At 44.1% G+C, this 22,536-nt stretch overlaps 1 pseudogene; it reads left to right on the top strand.

The window, feature by feature from the left end:
• LOC132321026 (ATPase family AAA domain-containing protein 2-like) overlaps positions 1 to 22,536 on the top strand; it is a 185,476-nt pseudogene that overhangs the window by 24,854 nt on the left and 138,086 nt on the right.

Here is a 22,536-nt window from a genome sequence, read left to right as displayed (position 1 = left end):
GGGGACTCGCCAAAGTCCCAGAAGAGAAAGCACTGCCTGTAGAAAATACAGCAAAGGTTTCCAAAGGTGCTACAGCTTCCAGAAGCTGCAGTGTCAGAAGCCACTTTCTGGTTTCCTTCGATTCAGCAGCTTTCACAAACATTGATTAAAAATAGAATAGAACAGAACAGAACAGAACAGAACAGAATAGTTCCAGCTGGAAGGGACCTGCAACTATCACCTAGTCAGACTGCCTGACCACGCCAGGGCTGACCAGAAGTTAAAGCATTAAGGGCATTGTCCAAATGCCTCTGAAACAGTGACAGGCATGGGGCATCGACCACCTCCCTAGAAAGCCTGTTCCATTGTTTGACCACCCTCTTGGTAAAGGAATGCTTCCTAACATCAAGTCTGAACCTCCCCTGATGCAGCTTTGAACCCTCCCCACGCATCCTGTCGCTCCCTCTCCACTTCCCCTCCTCAGGAAGCTGTAGAGAGCAATGAGGTTGCCCCTCAGCCTCCTTTTCTCCAAACTAGACAAACCCAGAGTCCTCAGCCGCTCCTCATAGCACATGCTTTCCAGCCCTTCCACCAGCTTTCTTGCCCTCCTCTGGATGCATTCAGGGACCTTAACATCCTTTTTCAACTGTGGGGCCCAGAACTGCACACAGTACTCAAAGTGAGGCCGCACCAACGCTAAATACAGCAGGATAAACCCCTCTTTTGACCGGCTGGTTATGCTGTGTTTAACGCACCCCAAGATGCGGTTTGCCCTCTTGGCGGCCAGGGCACACTGCTGACTCATACTGAGCTTCGTGTCAACCAGCACCCCCAGATCCCTTTCTGCAGGGCTGCTCTCCAGACACTCTGCTCCCCATCTATACTTGTGCCCGGCGTTCCTCCATACAAGGTGCAGATTGCCCAACGCTCCAATCTATCCAGGTCCCTCTGCAAGGCCTCTTGTCGCTCGAGAGAGTCAACAGCACCTCCCAGTTTGGTATCATCAGCAAACTTGCTAATGGTGCGTTCAACTCCTGCCTCCAGACCATTGGTAAGAATATGGAACAGAACTGGCTCTAGGACTGAGCCCTGAGGAACACCACTGGTGACTGGCCACCAGCCAGATGTAGCCCCATTCACTACAACCCCTTGAACCCTGCCGTTCAGGGCCATTATTTGAACTTAGTATTTTAACAAGATCACAAAAGTTATCTGTCTCTCCCATCTTCTCCCACGTCCAGTTAAACAAGTGTCCTCTAACTCTCAAAGAAAGGACATAAAAGTAGCAAACTTCCAATAAAGGAAAGAACACATAACTAACGTGAAATAAACAAGGAATGGAGAAATATGACAGGGAATTAAGTAATACATCACAAATACAAATAAGCTTAAAAATGTTGACATAAAAAATGTTCTTTTTTCAATAGCTATTGCTCGAGCAAGGCACTCGAAATTTCTTGCCAATTATGTTTTATTCCTCTGTCTTAAATATGCATGTATAGTTCTAACTTTTCACTGACTGTTTTTGAATGTTTTACTTTTTTATATTATCTCTTTCATATTTTTCCCCTCCATTACTCTGCTTCCTCAATAATTTATTTAATTGATTCTTTTCGTTCAGTTTTCCTTCCTTCATTTCTTTTCATTCTCCTTCCTCTGGGTTCTGGATAATCTAGATCATCTGTGTTTCTAGTCTTTTTTTTTTCCTCTGCATCCATTTGGTGATGAGTCAATGCCCTAGCTGGAGCAAAAGGAAATAGGCTATCCCAGGCATATTCTTACGGAAGTTGTCTAAGAGAAAGCATAGGTAACTACAGTTCTACATTTTTAAGCCTGTGCTTTGTAAGTGTCCAACTTACGTATATTTAATTTAATGTTACAAGTAACCTATTGCTACTAGAAAGTAGTGCTCAGAAACAATTTAAAGTCCGTTTATGGAAAAGCTTTACAAGGCAGCAGCTATTCAACAGAGTCATCGAATCTATCATATATATTTAAGTAATACTTTCCTGTCACATTCTGATTATCTATTCTCAGGCATGCAACTTTTTGCATCTTAATCCCGTAAGATTAAGGTGGGCAATCTTATTTGCTTACCTTACTATAATCATCTACTTATAAAAATGCACTTATCATTGGACCCTTTAAAAGGCAGGATTTCACTATTTTGACACTCACCTGCACCCTCACACACCCGCCCCCCCTCCATTTTCAGCCAAGATCATCAACCACTGCTTCAAGAGTACTCAGTTAAACCCTGCCACTGAGGCTGAAAGCAAGCTGCCTAGGACCTTCCAGGAGATCTCCAAGAAAATGCATTAATAAAAAGAAAGAGGAAGACCTTTGCACTGCTGTTTTGAGTTTCTCCCTCAAATGACACTGGGCTTCCCGGAAAGAACATGTTAACAGTTTTAGGAGATTGTATGTCTTCTCTGTGTCAAACGCATGGGAAAACCATAGGCAAAGCCATGTGCTTTTTTAGTGTCACCTACCATAGTTTCTTCTGTAGGTTTTATTAGATCCAACAGCAGTAAGATTCAGATTTTTTGGAATGATTCTGATAGCCTTTGATAATTATTTTCTCTAATTGTAGATAGTAAGAAAGAACCTAGCAAATTACAGAATGATTCCCTGATTGTTAGCCCACCTGTGGTAAGGAATGGCAAGCCCTGAAATCATATGAACAAAGCTAACGAGAAACCTTTAAGGACATGGGAGGCATGAAGTAGATCCTGGAAATCTTGGCAGTCTGCTGCCTGTGGGCTGAGGGGTGCTGAGGATTCTCAGGGCTCAATGAGGAGAGTGGCAAGCTAGTAGAAACAAATGTGAGGGGTTGCTTTTTTGGGGTGTTGGTGGTTTGCTTTGGTTGGTTTTTGCCTTGCTTTTGCTGCTCTCTACGTTTTAGTCTAGGTTTATGTAAAATTCTGTTGCTAAGCCAGAATAAGTCTCCTGGGTCCAGGACCCTTCAAAACACCTGTCTTGCCCCGCAATGTGTTGCTTTCAGCATCTAGCTGTTGTTTTAGTCTGTTAATATGATAAGACACAGATGAGATTGATAGAAATACAGAGGAAATGGGCAGTATGGAATATGAATTGGATGTTTAAGAGGAAATACTTATGGCAAAAGCTACAGATAACAGGGGGAAAATTACATGTCATCAGTAATTAGAAAAATCCTGGCAATATTATAGACATGACTGTCCTTTAGGGGGAGAAAAAATAGAGATGATATGCAGTGACTCAAACAAAACCTAAAGAGATAGATATTAAATATCACCTGCTAAAGTAGTTTTTCAAATCAGACGTTTCAGACAAGATGTACCTGAAAGTTTCAAGGTGGTTAGCCCTGGTAATTTCTGCTACACTGAAAGAGTGGGGAAAGCCCAGGTATGTGGGAAAAAAATGAAGTCAATACTGCTAAAAGCTCATCAGAGCACACAATCCAGTGGATTACAGGTTTAACCTGAGAGTTAACTGAAAGTAAGCAATGTAAGAGATGATATAGGTTTCAAATAACGACGACTTTCTCAGTGACATGGTTAATAGTTAATATATATTACATATAGTCTATGTAATTAATTCTAATTGAAGTATTTATGTGGAAAAGTTACTTTGTCGAGCCCCGTATCTTGCAGAACTGATGGATAAAAGTAACTGCATGTGTCATATTTCAGCACCTATAAGGCATCTAATGTCACACTGTGTAATCAAAAAGATCAAAAGATTTAACAAAATGTAGTATCCATGAAGCATAGTACATGGATTAAAGCTGGCCAACTGAAGGATCTCAAATTCCGTGTTAATGGGACTTTTTTACTGAATGTTACTCTGAAGCTTATTTTTCCTAATGAAGCCCTGCAAAGACCGGTACCTCCTAAGGACTGGTACTGATACTGTCACAGCTCATCAGGTAACAGCCTGGATTTCACGTGATCAGACGCTGCGTAACATCTAGATACAAAGCATCTATGCCATACAGCAGGATGAGAATTGTACTTGGGAGAGCACAAATCAAAAAGACGGCGGGAGGTAATCATATCAATATACAATTTCTGTGTGAGCCTGCACACAAAATTGTTGTGAGAACAGGGAGATTCTACCACTGTTCAAGTGGCCCAGCTGAGGTTCCTGAAGACATAGCTTACAATTTAAGCAGTCTAGCAAATGGAAAGCTGGGAGAGAGAGGAGTCCTGTCAGTATAGTACTGACTAATTTCATTTTAAAAAGGGCATAGGGTCTTGAATGAGACTAAAAGTTTGATGATACCTGTAATCAACTCAAAGAATGTTACAAATGTGGGGTAGAAATATTCCAGGATACAGACTACAAGTTCCCTTTTTTGAGGTGACAATGCAAGTTATAATGTACTTATTTAAACTGTCCATGAGCTGATGTTTATGTCCTTTGGACTATTTACTTTATTCTCTGGACACTTTTTTTAGTTAATGTCTTTACTTCGCCTTAGTCATTCTAATCTGGTATAGCTGCAGTTTTTTGATGGGCTTAATTAGGAGAAAAGAAGATTTCTTTTTCTTTAAAAAGAGATAGTATTGTAAAGTGACCAAAAAAAAAAAAAGAGTACAGATTCAGGAATAGTTCTAATGTCTGAAATTAAATACATTTTTGGAAAGTGTATTAGATCTCAATGTGATAAAAGAATACAACCACCAAAATAGTTTAGTATAGACAAAGTGCGAGGAGAACAGGTGGAGAGTGAAAGATGCATCACATAAAAAGCCAGGGTCTGAACACGAATAGATTTGTATTTCCTCAGAAGACGTTATTTCTTTGTCACACTTGGAATATGGCTCTGGATTCACCTAGCAGCTGACCAGCAGCATCCCTGTAGTCCTTAAGAAAGTCTTGCCGACCTAAAGGGACCTTGCCTTCCCCAGTAAATGAAGTTTCCTTCCTGTAAAATATTGCAGGTCGTTGTTAGGTGAGTGATAGGTAAATAAAAAAAGTGATTGCCCTGTCTTACTACCAAAAAAAGTTTCTCCTCCACTGCAGGAGGTAAAGCAAAGGTAAAAATCGCCAAATTAACTTTACATTTGTGTATAACAAACTCAGAGCTATGTTAGCTCTATGAACTTCGACTAAAAGGATGAAAAGATTGCTCTGAATACACCCAAATAGGGATGAAGTCTGTCCTCCCTGGACTGTATAAAAGAGAGACCATTGGGTATAAGGATATGCTATCAAAAAAGCGCTATTAAAATCATTAACTTGAAGACACAGAAAAAAAACCCCAAAACCTAGCATTTAAGTTATTTACTAAAGCAACAACAATAACGCTTTAATACAAACTAGCTATCATTTCTTTATGTACTGCCTGTAGAATCATAGAATGGCTCAGCTTGGGCAGGAGCTCAGGAGGTCTCCAGCCCAACGTGCTACTCACAGCACAGTCAGCTCTGAGGTCAGACCTGCTTGCTCAAGGCATCCCCCATCCAGGCCTGAAGCCTCAAAGGATGGAGCCTGCACAACCTCGCTGGACAACGTGCTCCACTGCTCGGCTGTTCTTACGGGAAAAATGTTGTCCTCATATCCGTATCAGGGATCAAAGCAACATTATGCTAATAATCTGCATGCAAATAATCTCTGATCTGGAAAGCGCTTACAGCCCGCTACTGTAATTCTCACAGCGAGTTTAACACACGTTGTCTCTGAACGCAGAGGACCAAAGCTGCTTATGCTGGTTTGGACAGAAAAGGATCATGGCAGCAGACTCCGTGAGTCTGAAGCTACAGTTCGCAGGTGCAACGGCAGCACAATCCTTCCGGTAAGAGCTGAAGTCCACGTCCGGGATCGAAGCACCGGTGTACAAATCAACTGAAGAAAGACAGTCTCTGGTCTGGAGAGTTCCTGGGGGCTGTTACTACAAATGAGAAGAGGGAAGGATGCTTAAACTGAATGTGGGCCCTCACGGGAAGCCAACAGTAGTAGGGAACCGTACCTTTTAAAAGGATATGGTGTGACTGGAGAGTCGGTTCCTCCCTTTCCTTTTGTGGAGAAATCCAGTCTTGCAGGAAGCAGGTAGCTATGGGCATCCTTACTTCTGAGGGACTTCTGAAGAGCACGATTTATCAGAAGTAGCCCCTGCCCACCTCTTTTGTTAATGCCTGTTGTGTCTTGTTCCGCTACTGCACAGGCCTCTTTCTTTAAGAGGTCAATACGGACTCTTGTCTTTCCCTTTACAGTCAAAATTTTCAGTGCTGCTCTCTCGATTAATGCAAAGACATTTTCTACCCAGATATTACTATTTGTTACTCATAAACCGAGAAGACTGTGATTTGATTTGTCCTGACCCACCTAAAAGATACTTAGGTTTATGTAATGATCATTTATTGAGACCTTTAACCAAATTTCCTCTTCAGTTTTATTTTGATTAGTGTAATAAAGATGACCAAAAGAGCTGGCCAGACTTTTTCAAATACTGAATTGGGAGTCCATTAGAGCACCTCTTACTGCCCTATTTTTTTACTTCTTTCTGTGCATGATGAACAGCCTCCTCGCCATCACTGTGTTTTTAGGTGCCAGAGTTTCCTTACAAGTAAATTTAGTAGACTGACTTCAAACTCTCTACAAAGGAGGAAACTACGAATTCAAAATATTAAATGTATAATTCCAATTAGAAATAGTGATTCCACATTGTCAGAAAAAAGATGGTATTACCCAAGGGGAAAACTGAGGAAAAGATTGGACACATGGGTGTTCTTACATTGTTAGAAAAGCAAGACTGAACTAGTTTGTAATAGCTGCTAATTAAATTTGCAGTGCTTAGAAAAACATTTTAATTTGCTTGTTGAAGCATAGCCATCACAGCCGAGATCCAGTACACAGCACGGAAGGATGAATGTTTTGAACAAAGAAACGATGTTGAAATCTGCCTCCTTTCAGAATTGGACTGTGATACGCAGAGGTGACTTTTCAGTTTGAAAAGTTTATAACAGGTTCACGCAAACAAGCACATTCTGCCCTTCCTCTATTATTCTAGTCATTCCCATCTCTGGCTGCGTCTATGAATTTTCTCAGCCTGCGAAGATGGATATTGGATGTTTTCTACTGTCACATTCACATATATCTGCCACTACCGAAAGTCTCTTTGAGGCCTGTGCCAACGGAAATCAGTGGAGAACGTGGCTTAGTTTTAGCTGCTGGTCAGACAAGCTCTGTCACGGTAGTCTTACAAGTCTTTGCTCTTATTGTGTGCAAAGTACTTTCTAGGCTAAGGTAAATATCGTCACATTTTCTTTGTTTTGTTTTCTTTGCTCTAGCTGGGAAGTTGATACCAAGTCCTTCTAAAAAATATTTACATTTTACATATATAAAACCATACTTGCATATTTGCACATAGCTAAAAATATAAATATACTTTCTTCCTTAGCAAAGGAGAACATCTAAGAGAATAAAGGTGTTCACATTTTCATGTGTGCATGTTGAAAAAAAATCTGAGACCCAAAGGCTAGGCTTCCTATATTGTTAAAAAATATATAGCTCATAGATATGATGCTTGAATTAGCAAACACAGGGTTTTGATTTTAAAACGTCAATGACAAGTTAAAAACAGAGTCTCTGGTCAAAGAGATCTAGGACTAGTTTCCTCTGAATGCAAAACACATAAGCAATCTGTGAAATGTTCTACTGTAGGCTGAAGGGGAAAGGGGTGTAACTAGCATTTCCTTTTCAGCCTGAAAATTTACAGGAATGCAACAGCACATCTGTATGGAATTAGCATGGCTTCTCTCCCTAATACGTTGAGATTCATGTGACTGCAACCCTAGAGCCTACGATCTTGAGTCCAGATTTGTTTTACCTAATAAAAACAGCAGGGCTGACTGTACCTTAGGGTCTAATATTTAAAAAGACTAAAATTATATTTTTAAGAAAACAAAAATAAAAGCAGGCCATTTCATAGCATTTTTAAGCCCTTACATCTTTAGATAGCTGTTTAAGAGGCTGTGTGTAGCAGGCTATATACCAAACCATGTATCTAGAGTTGCCGGCACTACAGCTGGATTGGAGACCATCAGTACACTCAGAGAAATCCTCCTTTTTGGAAAGCCACATTACAAACATCTCTGCTGACTGCCAGTTTTCTTATGGAATTTGCATCGGTACATGACCCATTCTTTTTCCTTCCGTTAGTCTATGTGAAGGGCATGCTGTATATAACATGCCATAATTACAATATGCTGGCATCGTGCTGCTGAAATAAGTCAATGCAAAGTTTTGAATTGTTCTTAGTATATGTAGTGCCATCACAGATTTTTCACAGAATCCCAAAGGTTGGAAAAGACCTATAAGATCATCACGTCCAACCATTAACCTGACACCACCGTGCCACAATGATAATATATATTGTAGATATAATATTCTATATAATACTATATATTTGACTTCTATCATAGAATATATAATTGATATTTATTTCTCTATGTGTTTTGAACATGGACCTTTTTGAAATCTCCTGCGTAATGATCAGAGTCTTATATATCAAGATTCTGCTGACTGGAACCTTACATAGATTTGGCACCCATCTGTTTCAATTTGCAGTCGAGTGAAAATTACCAGCTTTGCATTTCATAGGTGTGTGCCTATATAAAGGAACGGCCATGACAGCAGTTTAGCAACTTCACATTTGCACGTGTCTTACAGCATGCAACGAATCAAAGTCCACCTCTATTTACATTCCAAAACCCTATTTTAATTTGGTAAAAGTGAAGTTTGGTTCTAGTATGCAAAACCAATGATGTCATGTCCATCAGAGAGGAAGAACACAAAAAAACGCAGCAGAAAATTGTTGTTAATTTCTCGTTAAGAATTCTTTTTGATTCGATAACGCCACTGCTTAGTTTGGGGCTTATCAGAGGTTCTTGGGACTGCTGTCAAGGTCGCTTTACTTCGGTGATTCCACAGGTGAAGTAATACTTCCTACGAAGAGAGAACAAAGGCTTTAAGCAGTGACACAGCCAGAGTATCACCCGGTACAAAACTGCACCATTGACGTGAATGGTGGAATGCAGGTGAAACTTGGCTGCAACTCTTAAACACCCTCCCAGCTCATCCTTTTAGTCTGTAGTTGACACTTTATCTCCATGTGGGCATGCAGAAGCTTTGACACGTAGAACAGACCGTGTTAAACTTGACCCCAGTTTTTCAGATTCCTCATTTCCCGACTCCCGCCGGGCCCGACGCAGGCGGCAGCGGGGGCTGGCGCCGGGACAGCGGGAGAGCCGCCCCCGAGGAGGGGCCCCGCCGCGGAGCGCCAGTCCCGCCGGAGCCCCCCGGAGCCCCCCGGAGCCCCCCGGCCCGCGCTGAGGGCGGCGGGGCGGAGCGGAATGGCGGCGGGGGGCGGGCGGTGCGTCTGCGCGGCGGGCGCGGGCGGGAGCCCTTCTTCGCGCGGGAGGGGCGGGCGCGGCTCAGCGCCGGTGCCGGCGCTCACCCGGGGCGGTGCGGTCCGGGCCGGTCCGGAGCGGCGGGGAAGGCGGCCTCGTTCGCTTCGCGCCCCGGAGCCGGAGGGAACCTCTCAAGCCCCCTGGTCCCGCCGCTGCCGCGGGCAGGGACATGAGCCGCTCGGGCGGGCCGCGTCCCCTCGCCCCCCGCGGGGAGCTGAGCTCCGCGCTGCCCTCCGCCCTGCCCGGGGCGAGCGGGCCTGAGGGGCTGCGGGGCTGCGGGCAGCGCTCGCCCGGAACGCCTTCCCGCGGGGGTTCGGCTCCGCTTCTTCCCCGGGTGGACGGCGTCGGGGAAAGGTCTTCTCCGCACGGAGCGGGGCGGGGGGGGCGGAGCAGACGCGGGCCCGGGGAGCGGCTGTTTCTGCTGCGGAAGAACCCCCCCTCCCCGGCAGTGCCTCGGCCCAGGTACGGCCCTGCGCCTCCCTCGGGTCACCCGCCGGTTCGCTCGGGGGGGTGTGCGCAGGAGCGGGAAGCCCCAGTTCGAGTCCTGTTCATACAGTCACCGTTTGATTATTTTATTTAGTTTCTGACGGCTGTGGTTCTCATTGGCAGTCATAGATTCTGAAGTATCCTTCAGCCAGATATGTTTTCAGTGCTTTTTTTTGTGCTGAAAATGGCTTTAAAATTGTTTTAAATAGGTGTTCTGCTGGCACTGTGCATAGATGTGTATGTGCACCACCACCCGCCCCAAAAAAACCCCACCCCACAGGCACTTCTGTGTTCCAGACCGTCAGTATCACAGCCTCATCCACTTCTTGTGGTATCTATCCCCTGCGCCTGCACTTTCTCTTGTGTCAGTAATACTTCTGCTGTCTTTGAGTCAGGTATTTTCAAAACAATATCCCCTTCCTTGAAAACTATTTGTGCACTCGGTTTGGATAACAAATCCCGTCCCAACAAGGGTATTGGACATTCTGGCATATACAAAAATTCATGTGTAATAATTTTGTTTCCAAATTCCAGATCTAGGGGTTGAAGGAAAGTCCTGTTTTCCTGCTTCCCGGTTGCTCCAATTATATTAGCAGTTTTATTTCCCAATCTTCCCTTACAGGTATTTAATACTGAATACGTTGCCCCGGTATCTACCAAAAACTCAACTTTAGAATCTCCCAGCCTGATTGTAACCAGAGGCTCAGCTGGGTTCCCCTCCAGTTCCCTTCATTCATCCAAAATCATCATTCTCACAGCTTCCTGCTGGTTTGCCTTTAGTTTAGGGCAATTCTTCTTCCAATGCCCCTCTTCCCTGCAGTACACACGCTGATTTATCCCTAGTGGAGTGTTGAATTCTCTTCCTCCAAAATTCCTAAAAGCTCCTCTTCCCCTTGCTTGTCCTCTCCCTATTCCCCTTCCAGAATTTCCCATTAAACCAGCTATCAGGCGATTCTCCCTAACGTCTTCCTTCTTCTCCTTCTTCTGTTCTTCTTCTCTTTCCCGATTATTGTAAACTTTCTGTGCTACTTGAAGCATCTTACTTAGGTTCCTTGAATCCTCTCCTTCTAATTTTTGAAGTTTCCTCCTGATATCTGGTGCTGCTTGTCCCATAAAAATCGAAGCTGACTGTTGCTGCTCTGCTTGTGTTTCCGATTTCCTATCAGTATATTTTCTAGCCATCTCTTTTAATCTTTCTAGAAATACCGAGGGGGATTCATTTTTATCCTGTCTCACCTCATATAACTTCGACCAATTGATAGCTTTTGGCATTGCACGTCTAACTCCATACCATACCCATCTTTGGTAATGAGTCAGCTTCTGCCTGTGGTCCACAACATTTGGATCCCACTGGGGGTCCCCCGAAGGGAAGTTCTTTTCTATAGTTCCTGTAAGTATACCATTTGCACCTGCTGCCTCTGCCTGTGTTTTCGCCACATTTAACACCATCTTTTTTTCCGTGCAATCGAAGAAATTGTCTAATACCACTTGCAAATCATTCCAGGCAGGGTCCTGAGTCCTAATAATCGTTTCCACAACTCTAGCTACTCTTGTTACCAAAAATCGTAAGGAAGAAAACTCTCCAAACCAAATGATAGTTTAGAAAGCCGACATTGGTTTATTGCAGCTGGGGGCATGGGGGATTTCTCCTAACATGCACAGCCGGTTAAGATCATGACAGGTATTTAAAACAGTTAACAAAGTTAGTTATGCCTACTGGTGCTACCCCTTAATTAACTCTTGGTTAATACTTTTCTTACTTCATCTTAAAGCTACAGTTCTCTTTGAATTCACTACGCATGCTCAGAGAGTAGGGGGCTTAGTTGGGTTGGGGGCTTTTCTAGCTAGGAGGTGTGTTCTTTAACATTATAATGAGATTATAACGAGACAGGTTAACTCTAGGGCACTATTTTGGCATTCCATTGTATTTTTCTATGATTCGTCCTTGTGTTAATCATTATTGCTAGTTAGTAGAGAGTTAGTGGAGACAGTTTTTATCTTTAATATGTCTAAGTGCCAGGTGCGTTTGTTATGAAGTATCTTCTTTACATTCTTCTCATTCTTCTCAAGATGTTCTGTAACACTCTCCGGATCTTCTCTATACGTTCCTGCGGCCTGTTTCCACGCCATTAAGTCAGTAACAGAAAACGGAACTTTCACATATAGCACACATGTACTGACCAACCCCTTGTCGCAAAGGAGCTAACAATTGTGTCTGGTGTCTGATTCTCCGTGACACCGGTGTATGAACCGCTACTTCAGGTGGTCCCGCCACATCCTTTTCCATTCCACTACTACTATCTGGTTCCACCCTTTCTCCTGGTCTAATACCTCCCTCTTGCGCCTGATACGGGGAAGAATTTCGCTCACGCGACGGTGGGGTTATATTTAATTCTAGCTCCATTTCATCCTCTGTTGGAGTTGTGCATTTTCTGCATCTCTTTCCAATAACACAAGCTGAGCAACAACTTTTAGATTTCCTGTTTTCAGAGGTTAAAGCCATCACTAAATGACCTCGACTTATCAATTTACACTCCTTCTGCCAGTCAGTTCGCTGTCTCAAGTAAAAGAACAAATCCACGTAAGGTACCTCATTCCATTTGCCATCCCTCCTACAGGACAACATCAATTGCAAGATAGTATTATAATTTAAAGTCCCATTAGTTGGCCATTTCTCTTGATCATCTAAAACATATAAAGGCCACCAATTATTACAATACTCAATCATTTGACTTTTATGCAAGTCATCATGCAACTCATTCCAATGTGTCAATAAACATCCCAAGGGTGACGTCTTTGGTATCTTCTCGTCAATGGCTAAATTCCCCGCGCTCTTACTCTTAAACAATTTTGTTAACGCCATTATGTTTATTATTCTTATATAATTATATTATCAAATATCAAATTACCAAATGACAACTGTCTCAAATACACAAATGTCCAACCCAGCAATAGCTTTCGCTTATGACTTAGGGGCAGATGCCTAGGCTTCCAATGCAAACAAAGCCCCAACCCTGCGAAGCTTTCACTGCACCTTACGGGCAGGCTATCCAAACAAATTCCCAAGAAGTGCCTTACCCTTTTCCAGGGAACGTTGCGAGGAGCTCGTATGGGTCGAGGGCGACGGTCCTCGCCGAGAATCCCTCGGTGCCGGCTGGAGTCTGATCAGCACTCGATCCCTTCCAGTCTCACTCGCAAGGTCCCATCTGGGTCGCCAAAACTGTTACCGTGAGTCAGCAAAACCAAGAACTTTCTAAGACTTAATTTGAAGTTTAGAAAGCAGGCACTTCTTTATTGCAGCGCTGGACGCACAGGGGATCACTCCGCCTAGTGTTGTGCCAAGTTACTCTGCTACAAAAGTTATATACAATCAAAGTATACATATTCATCATATTTCCAGGAAACAATTAACATATCCATACAACTTCTGAGACCTCATTAATATATGTAAATGTTCATAACGCATGCGCCTTCAGGTACACTGGTGGTTGTCCAAAGTCCTCTGGTGGTCATCCATAGTCTCCCTCATTGTGTCCGCTAGTTGAACCCAATCTTTGCGCATGCTCAGCTTAGTTGCAAAATTCCGTTCCCCTTTAATCTTGGAACCTCCAGAAGATTTTCTGGGTTTACTAACCAGGCCTACAACTTACCATTCTCTTGACAGGAATATCCTCCTTATCGACAAAGCTACATTGTTTAACAATTAGTTCATAATCAAATCATAGATAAATCATACCTAGTTGCCATTACACAAATTATTTAGCACAAAATATATCATGGTTTTTAATTTTCGTTGATTAGTCTCTTGATTATACAATTCGATCAATATCCATACCCAAAATAATCAATGGTTATTTCTCTTAATGTCTATTGATTGGCATTCTTGATACTCAAATCCAGATGGGAAGGGTAAGGGGATTTCCAAGCAGCATCACTGGTGCATACCAGGTCCCCATAGTTACGGGACTCAAATGAAACTTCTCTATTCGATTCTTCATTGTTCCATCTCGTTGCGATTAGTTTCTTAATACAAAACAGTGACTCCCTGGTGAGGTTCCTATGGTTACGAGTCTCAAAACACACCAATATTCTAACATTCTATTTCTGCTTACAACTAAATTCAGTGATTTTACAACAGCCCCACCTGAAACTGAAGTCCAGTTCTGGACCCGTTGGGTGCATTTGAAGGATGAGTCATTTTCTTGTAGGTGAAGTGGATCCAGACGTGTTATCTTGTGTCACTTAAGTGTGTTCAGTGCACAGATTTCTTGTGAATCTCAGCTACTCAGGTCACGTTCTCTGTCAGTGCTGGAATAAGAATTTTAAGTAAGATGGACTGATATCTGCGTGCTGGTGGATTCTTATTTGGGAGATTGCAAATGGCCTTCAGCTTTAGGGTCCAATTTAACCATGATTCTAAATGAGAAATAGAAATACCTTTTTTATTTTCCTCCCCTTGACCGGCTGCAAGGTTTTTAAGTGAATTGGCCTCTGTATTCCTCGTAATCAGAGTAATGCCTCGGTCTCTGCTGGTGGGGTATGTGGGTGTTGAGAGCTCAGCTGTGCCTGTGATGTCTGCTGCTGCTGTGGTTCCTGGATTCACACGTGGATGAAATCTGAACACAGTCTCTGTTAACAGCTGTTCTCAGTCAGCAGGAAAATTAAATGCTGAGACTGAACTACTTAACCTGAACCCGCTTTTTCTTCCAGGGAAAATTCTGCATGAGATGAAAAGCCTTCTCCTCGAGGAGCCAAAGTGTTGGCTGGATGTTATTTCTATTTGGAGAAAGCTTCATGGGCATGAGGGGAAAAAAGACAATGTCTCTCAAGAAAACGCATCGCTTCTCAAGAGCAAATCAGAAGAAGAGACAAATACTGCAACCGACAGGCAGAAACCAGAACCAGTGAGAGAGACTGTGTCCGAGCAATGTCAGGCTGGAGAGAGGTGTGTGGTACTAGAGAGGCAGAGATCCTGTTCCTGCCACCCTCTTCCTCGCGTGCAGACTCTCACCGGACTTTCCCTTTATTTTCTTCAGACTAAGCAGCCCCCAGCGCTTCAGGCCCGAGGGTGGCTGTGGGGCCACCAGCCCTGCAGCAGAGATGCTCGCCTGTGGGGGGAAGCTGCTGGCTCCCAGCGTTGTCCCAGAAGCTGGGTTCTTTACCCATTGTGCAAGAGGCTGATGCACACGCAGAGTGGAGATCCTTGTTTATTTCATGTCTGCACAGAGGTGGGTGCTAGGTGGTAACTCCACAAAGCTAGCACCCCTCGGTAAACACACGGTTAAGCATTTCTACGTTCCGAGCAACAGTTACAAGTACTTTTTACAGTTGAGCTTAGTTGCCCTCGTTCCCATTGCCTCTTAGGTGCCTCATCTTCACTTGAAGTCACAGGATCCTCTCTTTTTACTGCGCATATCCTGTGAGGAAGGGGCTTTTTTCTTTCCTGAGTTGTGGTTATCATTAGGGGTGAGGATCGTGACATTACAGCCCGAACAATTATACTCTCGATACATCCAAAAACGATACAAACTACTACAATCAGTATTATAAACATAATCAGAGTTTGAAGTAAGCTCTGTGACCAACCTGTTAAGGAGAATCCCATCCCGTGAAGTATTTTATTTAACCATCCACTTTTCACACTGTTCCTCATTAAAGCAATTGGTAAAACATCCACCCACGAAAGTCGAGTTTCTCGGCATAATTTTGAGATGTGCCTCTTAAGAGTCTGGTTCATTTTTTTTGTTTTTTACTTTCCCACTCGGCTGTGGCCTCCATGCGGTATGTAAATCCCATTTAAATTGGAGAAATTTTGACACTCCCTGGACCACCTCTGAAATGAAATGAGGCCCATTGTCAGAAGATAGCCCTTCAGGAATCCCAAATCTAGGGATTATTTCCTTTAATATAATGCTTTAACAACCTCTCTAGCCCGACTGGTGTGGCAAGGGAAAGCTTCTGGCGATCCTGGAAACGTATCTACTAACACTAGTAGATACTGTCTACATTTTGGTAACTCAGAGAAATCTATTTGCCAGCGTTCCCCGGGGGTTATTCCTCTTTTTACATCACGCGCAGGAGGTTTTCTTTGTATTTTGGGATTGTTTACACAAAAAGTTCAGTATCTTCTTACTATTGCATCTGCATTTGTTTGCATCTTTGGTCCTAGAGCGTATCTTTTCACGCTGCTTATCGTAGCATCTGCTCCCATTTGCATTTCCCTGTGGAAGTTTTTGAGGAGGGCTTCCATCCTTTTGGCTGTGGTGAGAAACTGTTGACTTGGTATTACCTGCCATCCTTCTGAATTTTTCGAACACTAACGTCTCTGCTGATCGGTCTTCTTTTTCAGAATACTGAGGAGGTTTCCTATCAATTTCTGGGTATCAAGGCTCCACTTACACATGCACATAAGGCAGCTTTCTTTGCTGTTAAATCAGCTTTTCTGTTTCCTTCAATTATTTCTCCTTGTCCTCTATTATGACTACTTCTTGTGGTTAATTTCCTGTAAACTTGTTCAATGGTGGCTGTGCAGTCATGCTGTAAATGTTTTTGTTCCGCAGTGGGAGGCTGTCCCAGGGTCAGTTTTCGAGCTCCCTGGGTCAAGAAGGCGGTTGCAGCTACAGCTCGTAAGCATGCTGGCCACCCTTTGCTTACTTCATCCAATTGCTTTGAGAAGTCAGCAACGGGTCTTTCCCAGCTTCCAAGAACTTGGGTCATCACTGCCAGGGCCATGTGCTGCCTTTCACGCACATACAAGTGAAAAGGTTTTGTCCTATCTGGCAATCCCAATACTGGGGCATCCATCAGACTTTTCTTTATCATTTCAAAACTTTTCCGACATCCAGAAGTCCATTCTAGCAATTCTCCTCGTCCTTTCACCGCCTCATATAACGGTTTGGCCATCGATCCAAAGTTAGGAATCCATGCTCGACAGAATCCAGCCATCCCCAGAAACCCTCTCAATTTTTGGTTCTGCAGTTTTACAGCTTGCTTCTTTTCTCTCTATTCCCAAGTCTCTTGATATTTCGAAGCGCAGGTATCAAACCTTTTCCTTTGCAACTTGAGCCTTTTTCTGGGAAACTCTGTATCCTGCTAATCCCAAACAATTCAGCAAACTAACCGTGGCTTCCAAGCAGCTTTCTTTAGTGTCAGCTCCTGTTAGTATGTCATCAACATATTGTAACAGGGTTATTTACGTTGTCATATTTACCTTGCCACTGTTCCAATTCCTTTGCCAGTACATTACCGAACAGAGTAGGGCTGTTGTTAAATCCGTGAGGGAGCAGAGTCCGGCACAGCTGCGCCTTTCTTCCTGTTGTGGGATTTTCCCATTCGAAAGCGAAGATTGTCTGCCTTTGTTCGTCCACTGGGATACAAAAAAAGGCATGTTGGCTACGGCCCGTGCAAAAATCCTTGTCACAACCTGAAGCACGCCACAGATGTGACATGGACGGTCCCTTAGCTCCTTTTCAAGACAGGCATGGCGGTAAGTGCAGGAGACAGCTGAAGCCAGAAAACACTGACAGGAATGGCATGAAGGTTTAAAGAAAAAGAAATACTGGGCACTGTTGTGAATGAGTGGTTTAGGCTGCTTAAAGAATCGCCGTTCAAGGTACTGGCAAAAGTGATTTTAATAGACGTTTATAAATATGCGACTTAATAGAATGAGCGGGATGCCCGTGGAGCCGTGCTAGCCACCGTTGTTGACTTGCATCAATGATTTTAGTGTTCATTTCATCTTGACTGAATTTTTAAATAATTGCCTCATTTTCCCCCTATGCTTTTCTTTTCTTACTTTTATTTGAAGTGAAACTGCTAGAGAAAGTCATAAAAGGCTAAGAAGAAAAGAAACACATAATTCTGGTTAGCACTTTTTTGTGTGATCACAGTGAACCCAATTGCAGAGTTTCCTTCAGGCAAGCAAAACTCTCCTCTGTAGGGCTGTTGAGAAAATTGGCAAGTGGCCCATGCCAACCGAGGAGCGATGCTGGGACACAAAGTATAGAAATACAAGGGTAACTATTTATTCCTGTGCATGAGGTGTCCCAGCCAAATGGGGGCACCCCAAATGGGGTTTGACACAGGGTTCTTCTCATCTTGGAGCGTTCATGTACAACACGATTTGAGTAATCACCAGCACCCAGATGATGCTGGGAGAGTTTCAGAGATGTGCTAGAGGGGCTGGGATGCTGGCGTTGTTTTGGTTGCCCAGGGGTGTCTTTTATCCTGCTTAGTTTGATGGTGTTGATTAATTCCTTTTCAAATTCTCCAGAGCCTTGCATACTACTGATGTCAAACCCGTTAGGCTATAGCTGCGCAGCTGCCTGACTCCAGTTCTTTGGGGAAATGTTTTCTGTAGCTCAGTAACAAACCTGCTAAGTCAGAGGTAGATGATGTCGGAAGTTCTTGCTCTGAGAGAGGGCTTCAGTTTCATGGGTGAGTTCTTTCTGAATTCTGAAAGAAGTTCCCTGACTGCTTTGATCCAGCCTGCTGAACTCAGTCCTTGCTTCCTCGCCCCACCTGCTCGAGATCATAATTTTTGTGAAAATGGAGACAAAGGATTTGTTTGAAGATCCTCTACGTACAACTCAAAACGGGAAATCTCCCTGCCTGCCTCCTGACTTGCCTCCTCCTCTCCATTCTTTTTGTCTTTCTGAGGCTGAAGACTGCTCTAGTTTGATTTCCCTGGCTGTTTGTGGTTCTAACACTTGTCGTTCTATTCCTGCAGTTCTTCTCCCTGTGACATGGCTACCTCGTCCCCATTCCCAACTGCCTTCCTCTCCACCCGCTGGAGTTGCTTAAAGAAGACTTTGGTTCGGAGATCTTCCCCCCAAAACCTGAACCAGGTGAGGGTAAAAATGCGTCTGCCAGACGGCCAGTGCTGCTTCCAGAATTGCCCCCGCTATCTTTTGTTTTGTTCTCTGCTCCCTTTGCACGCGGGACTGTGGCCTCTCCCCGGTTGTCTTTCTGTTGCTGAATTTGACTAGAAATCATCTGGTAGCACTGAGCAGAGCTTTTCAGTGGCCAGTGTGTGCAGACCTTCCAGAGCACTTCAGCTCCAGTCATGAATACCAGACTGGCCAGCATGGGCCTGTATGTCAGGGGAAGGATCCATACAGGAGATGTCTCTGGATCTGGCAGCCTTACATACTGCTGGACTCTGCCTCTCTTGAAAATGGAGATCACCTGAGCCGTTGGGCAGCTCCTTCAGGCTCTGTAGGGGTAGAGAGCGAGCAGCAAGGTCGTGTTCTCGAGGATCTCGGCTTGAGAATGCTGTTTATGGAAGAGCCTCCTCCTAGACCTTGTCTCTTACAAACGGCTTGCTTAAGCAACCCTCTATGGTGCAGGCTGCCTGGAGACCTTGGGAAGGACCCATTGCTCGTGACCAGCTGTTTCTCCATCCCTGTGCTTGGCGTATGGAAGCTGCTCTCAGCGCTGATGCTGGGAGGTCTGAGGCCTTCTGTAAAAGCTCTCAGTTCATCTGCTGGCTCTGGTTTTCCCAGACTGTGCATCAAATACAGCTTTGTTGAGCCTCAAGTGGGGCTCTTGTTCTTGTCCAGACTTTTGCTCTGACACCATCAAGTGCGGAGGACTGGGATTTTTCAAAAGCATCATGTTTCTCTTTGGGCTTCCTGGGGAGGGGTTGCAGTTGTGCAAAGCGTGTTGGGGAGCTCAGTCTTCCTTTGGGATGCTCTCTGTGGGACAGGACAATTGCTTTGAACTGCCTGTATTTCTGGAAGGCTTACCCACATTTGCCTTCCATCGGAAATACTGCTTAGTGGCACTTGTTTTTAATTAATAAAAAAAAAGGGCGGGGAGGGAGGGGTGTGTGAATAGCAGAGTGCGAGTGTACAGTGGATGATCTTCTCCTGCTTGGAGTAAATGGTTTTATCATTAAAAATATCCCTTCAGTGTTCCAAAAATCAGTTCCCTTAAAGATTGAAGAGCTTGCTGATGGATTCCTGGCTGACAAAATCCCCTCCCAGCTTGCTTCAATGTGAAATCCTCTTTAAAGTGGCATTGAGATTATCTGGCGTGATTTCCTTCAATTAATCATACTTGTCTAAAGCCTGTATTTTTGTTCCTAAATACTAGGATCAGAAGTTCATAGAAACATCTTCTGTGTCTGGTTTAAATGAGTTAAAGCTCTTGTCGTGTCAGGTTGAGGGTTTCTAAAGTCATTTTTTCCTCTTTCAGAGGGAGATGAACACGCACATCTCGCCCTCCAGGAGCGAGGACGCCGTGTCCGGGTTCAAGCCCGTGCTATCCTCAAAGCTTGCGTCCTGGAGTTGGGCATGGAGGGGGGTCACCCTGGGAAGGTGTGGTGTGCTGTAGCAGTTGGAGCTGTGAGGTCTGGAAGGCACCAGCGCTGTGAAGTCTGGTGGGTGGTGGGGGGTGGATGCGGCTGTTGGGGGTCCGTCATTTGCATAGCCCCGCCCTCCCCCGCACGCTTCAGAACGTTTGGGTTCCGGTGGCAGTTTGTGAGTGGTCCCTCCCAGTTGGCTCAACGGACCCGGCACAGCCAGTAGATCCCGCTGGAGCTCCTCTCTCTGGCATGAATCCCTCGGTGTTGGAGATTTAGAAGAGGTGACATTTGAATCTCCAGGTCTCCTTAGATGACCTTCAGGAGCTGTGGGCTGTGGGTGGGGACTGGCTCTCTTTCCACTTCCTAAGTGGAAGAGCTTTAAGAGGTGAATCTGCCATTTCCCTTCTTCTGGGGGTTACGGGAGCTGTTTGGGAGGTGAGGGAGATGTAAATTCACGGTCTTGAGCCAAATTGGATAGAGCAGAGATGGACTGTCATTTGTCTGACCTCAGCTGTGTATCTGTAATGTAGCTGTAATTGTCTCCACCTGCAGAAGTGGACTGAGGTCCTATTTTGTTTTAAAGGAGATATAACAAATAAAATCAGTGACTCTAGTGCGCGGTCTTTCTGCCCAAATATGTAAGCATTTACTTTAGGATAAGGTAAGCAGTGCCTTGAACTCACTGGTTCTACTGAGTAACTCTCCGTTGTCTAAAAATGGGACCGAGGTTGGCTCAGACGTGGGTGTCTACGTTAGAGACATTCATGTTTAGTCAGATGAATCCCACCCCAGTCTCCTGTGGTCCTCATCAGGTCTCTGACAGCTCTGCTGTTAGCCCTTATGGAAGCCAAATACAGTCTCTGTCTCTTTTATCTCTCCTTTTTTGTTTGTTTAGGGTTTTTGGTTTTTTTTTGTTTAACAGAAAGGAAAGTCAGTCTTGGACATTCAGCTGCCGAAGAAAGTTGGTGTTTGAAGATCACGCTTGGATCTTTCAAGTAGGTCTAATTAGATGCCTTTTCCTCTTCTGTTCATCCCTGATAAGCTTAGGCACTCTCTGTTTGTCCTGTTTCTGAGGACCGCTGCCCAAGGCGCCTAGCATTGCACAGGGAAATTTCTGTATCTCATTTCGCACCATGAATTTTGTTAGTCAGCAGGCATGAAGTATTTTTAGAACATAAGCTAACTAAATTGCACTGAAGTGAAAAAGGTGCTCCGTAACATCCGAGAGAGAATTCTGGAATGTAATCGGAATATAAATATTTTGAGCAAAAGATGCTTTAAGAGTTAGATAAAAATTATTAGCATAGCACTATTTTCTTTAGTTTGGATTTTTATAGTTCTTCGATTTAAAGTTTGAATTTAAACAAATTTAGTTGAATTGATGTGGAAAACATGTTCAAATAGCCAAGCATTTCTTTCAAAGGAGAATAAGCTAAGTAGCACTTACAGTTTTGGCTTTGAAGTGTTTTGTATGTTTGAATGCAAATCTACAAGTTTCTGTTGAATTCAAGTGGCCTAGAAAAGTGATCTTTTAATTCTGTGTCGCAAATTTTATGAGCCACCCCCTTCTAAAAAATGATGGTTGCCATTGCTTAGTGGAGATGTAGACAATTAGTGGTTGGACTGTGGCCTCTCAAGACACATCTCTCCTTTTGTTCAGAAGACTCTTAGGCTGTAGCAAGCGCCCAGACGTCACAGCGAAAATGGAGGATGCAAAAAAGAAGTCAGCAAGTTACAAAGGAGGAATGGGCAAGTAAAAGGCAAAAGCCTGAGTCCCATCTGTCCTAAATAATGAACTGCTCAGCCCTGGGCTGGTGGCACAGGCCACCTGCAATTCAGGGTGTCGAGCACAAATATTCTGCAGTAAGGTACTTATCTCCTTCCTCACAGAAGGAAAAAAAAAAAAAAAAAAAAAAAAAAGGAGATGCCTGTCACTTAGTTCAGTAAAGGGAAAAGAAATTTCTATTTAGATGTGTGTGCAGGATGGACTTGAGGACAGAGAAGAAGGGCACCCTAACAGCAGTCTGCTGGGTAGACTGAGGTGATGCGGGGAGTCTGCTCCCAGGGAAGCTGTTCCCCTTCGTAGAATTCAGTAACTGTTTTGTTGGGGGTTTGAAGCCGAGTTCCCAGCAGGCACACCATAACTCCTTTCTCTCTCTCTCTCTCTCTGGCCCGTTAATTGTCTCGATACTGCTCCAGATTTACAGAGAGTGGGATGCCCACCGTTAAAGGGAGGTTCTCGCCTCAGGATGCCTGACACCTCGAGCATAGCCTTGCGCTTGGTCCATGAGAAAGCCACGGCTCTGACTGCAAAGCTGAGTGAGTAGGGGATGCAGAGATGGGACTTTTGCAGGGAGCGCCTGAGCC

Source organism: Gavia stellata, unplaced genomic scaffold, assembly GCF_030936135.1.
Source record: "Gavia stellata isolate bGavSte3 unplaced genomic scaffold, bGavSte3.hap2 HAP2_SCAFFOLD_38, whole genome shotgun sequence".
In the NCBI taxonomy this organism is placed as follows: domain Eukaryota; kingdom Metazoa; phylum Chordata; class Aves; order Gaviiformes; family Gaviidae; genus Gavia; species Gavia stellata.
The sequence above is the reverse complement of the archived record's forward strand: the minus strand, read 5'-3'. Positions and strand labels throughout refer to the sequence as shown.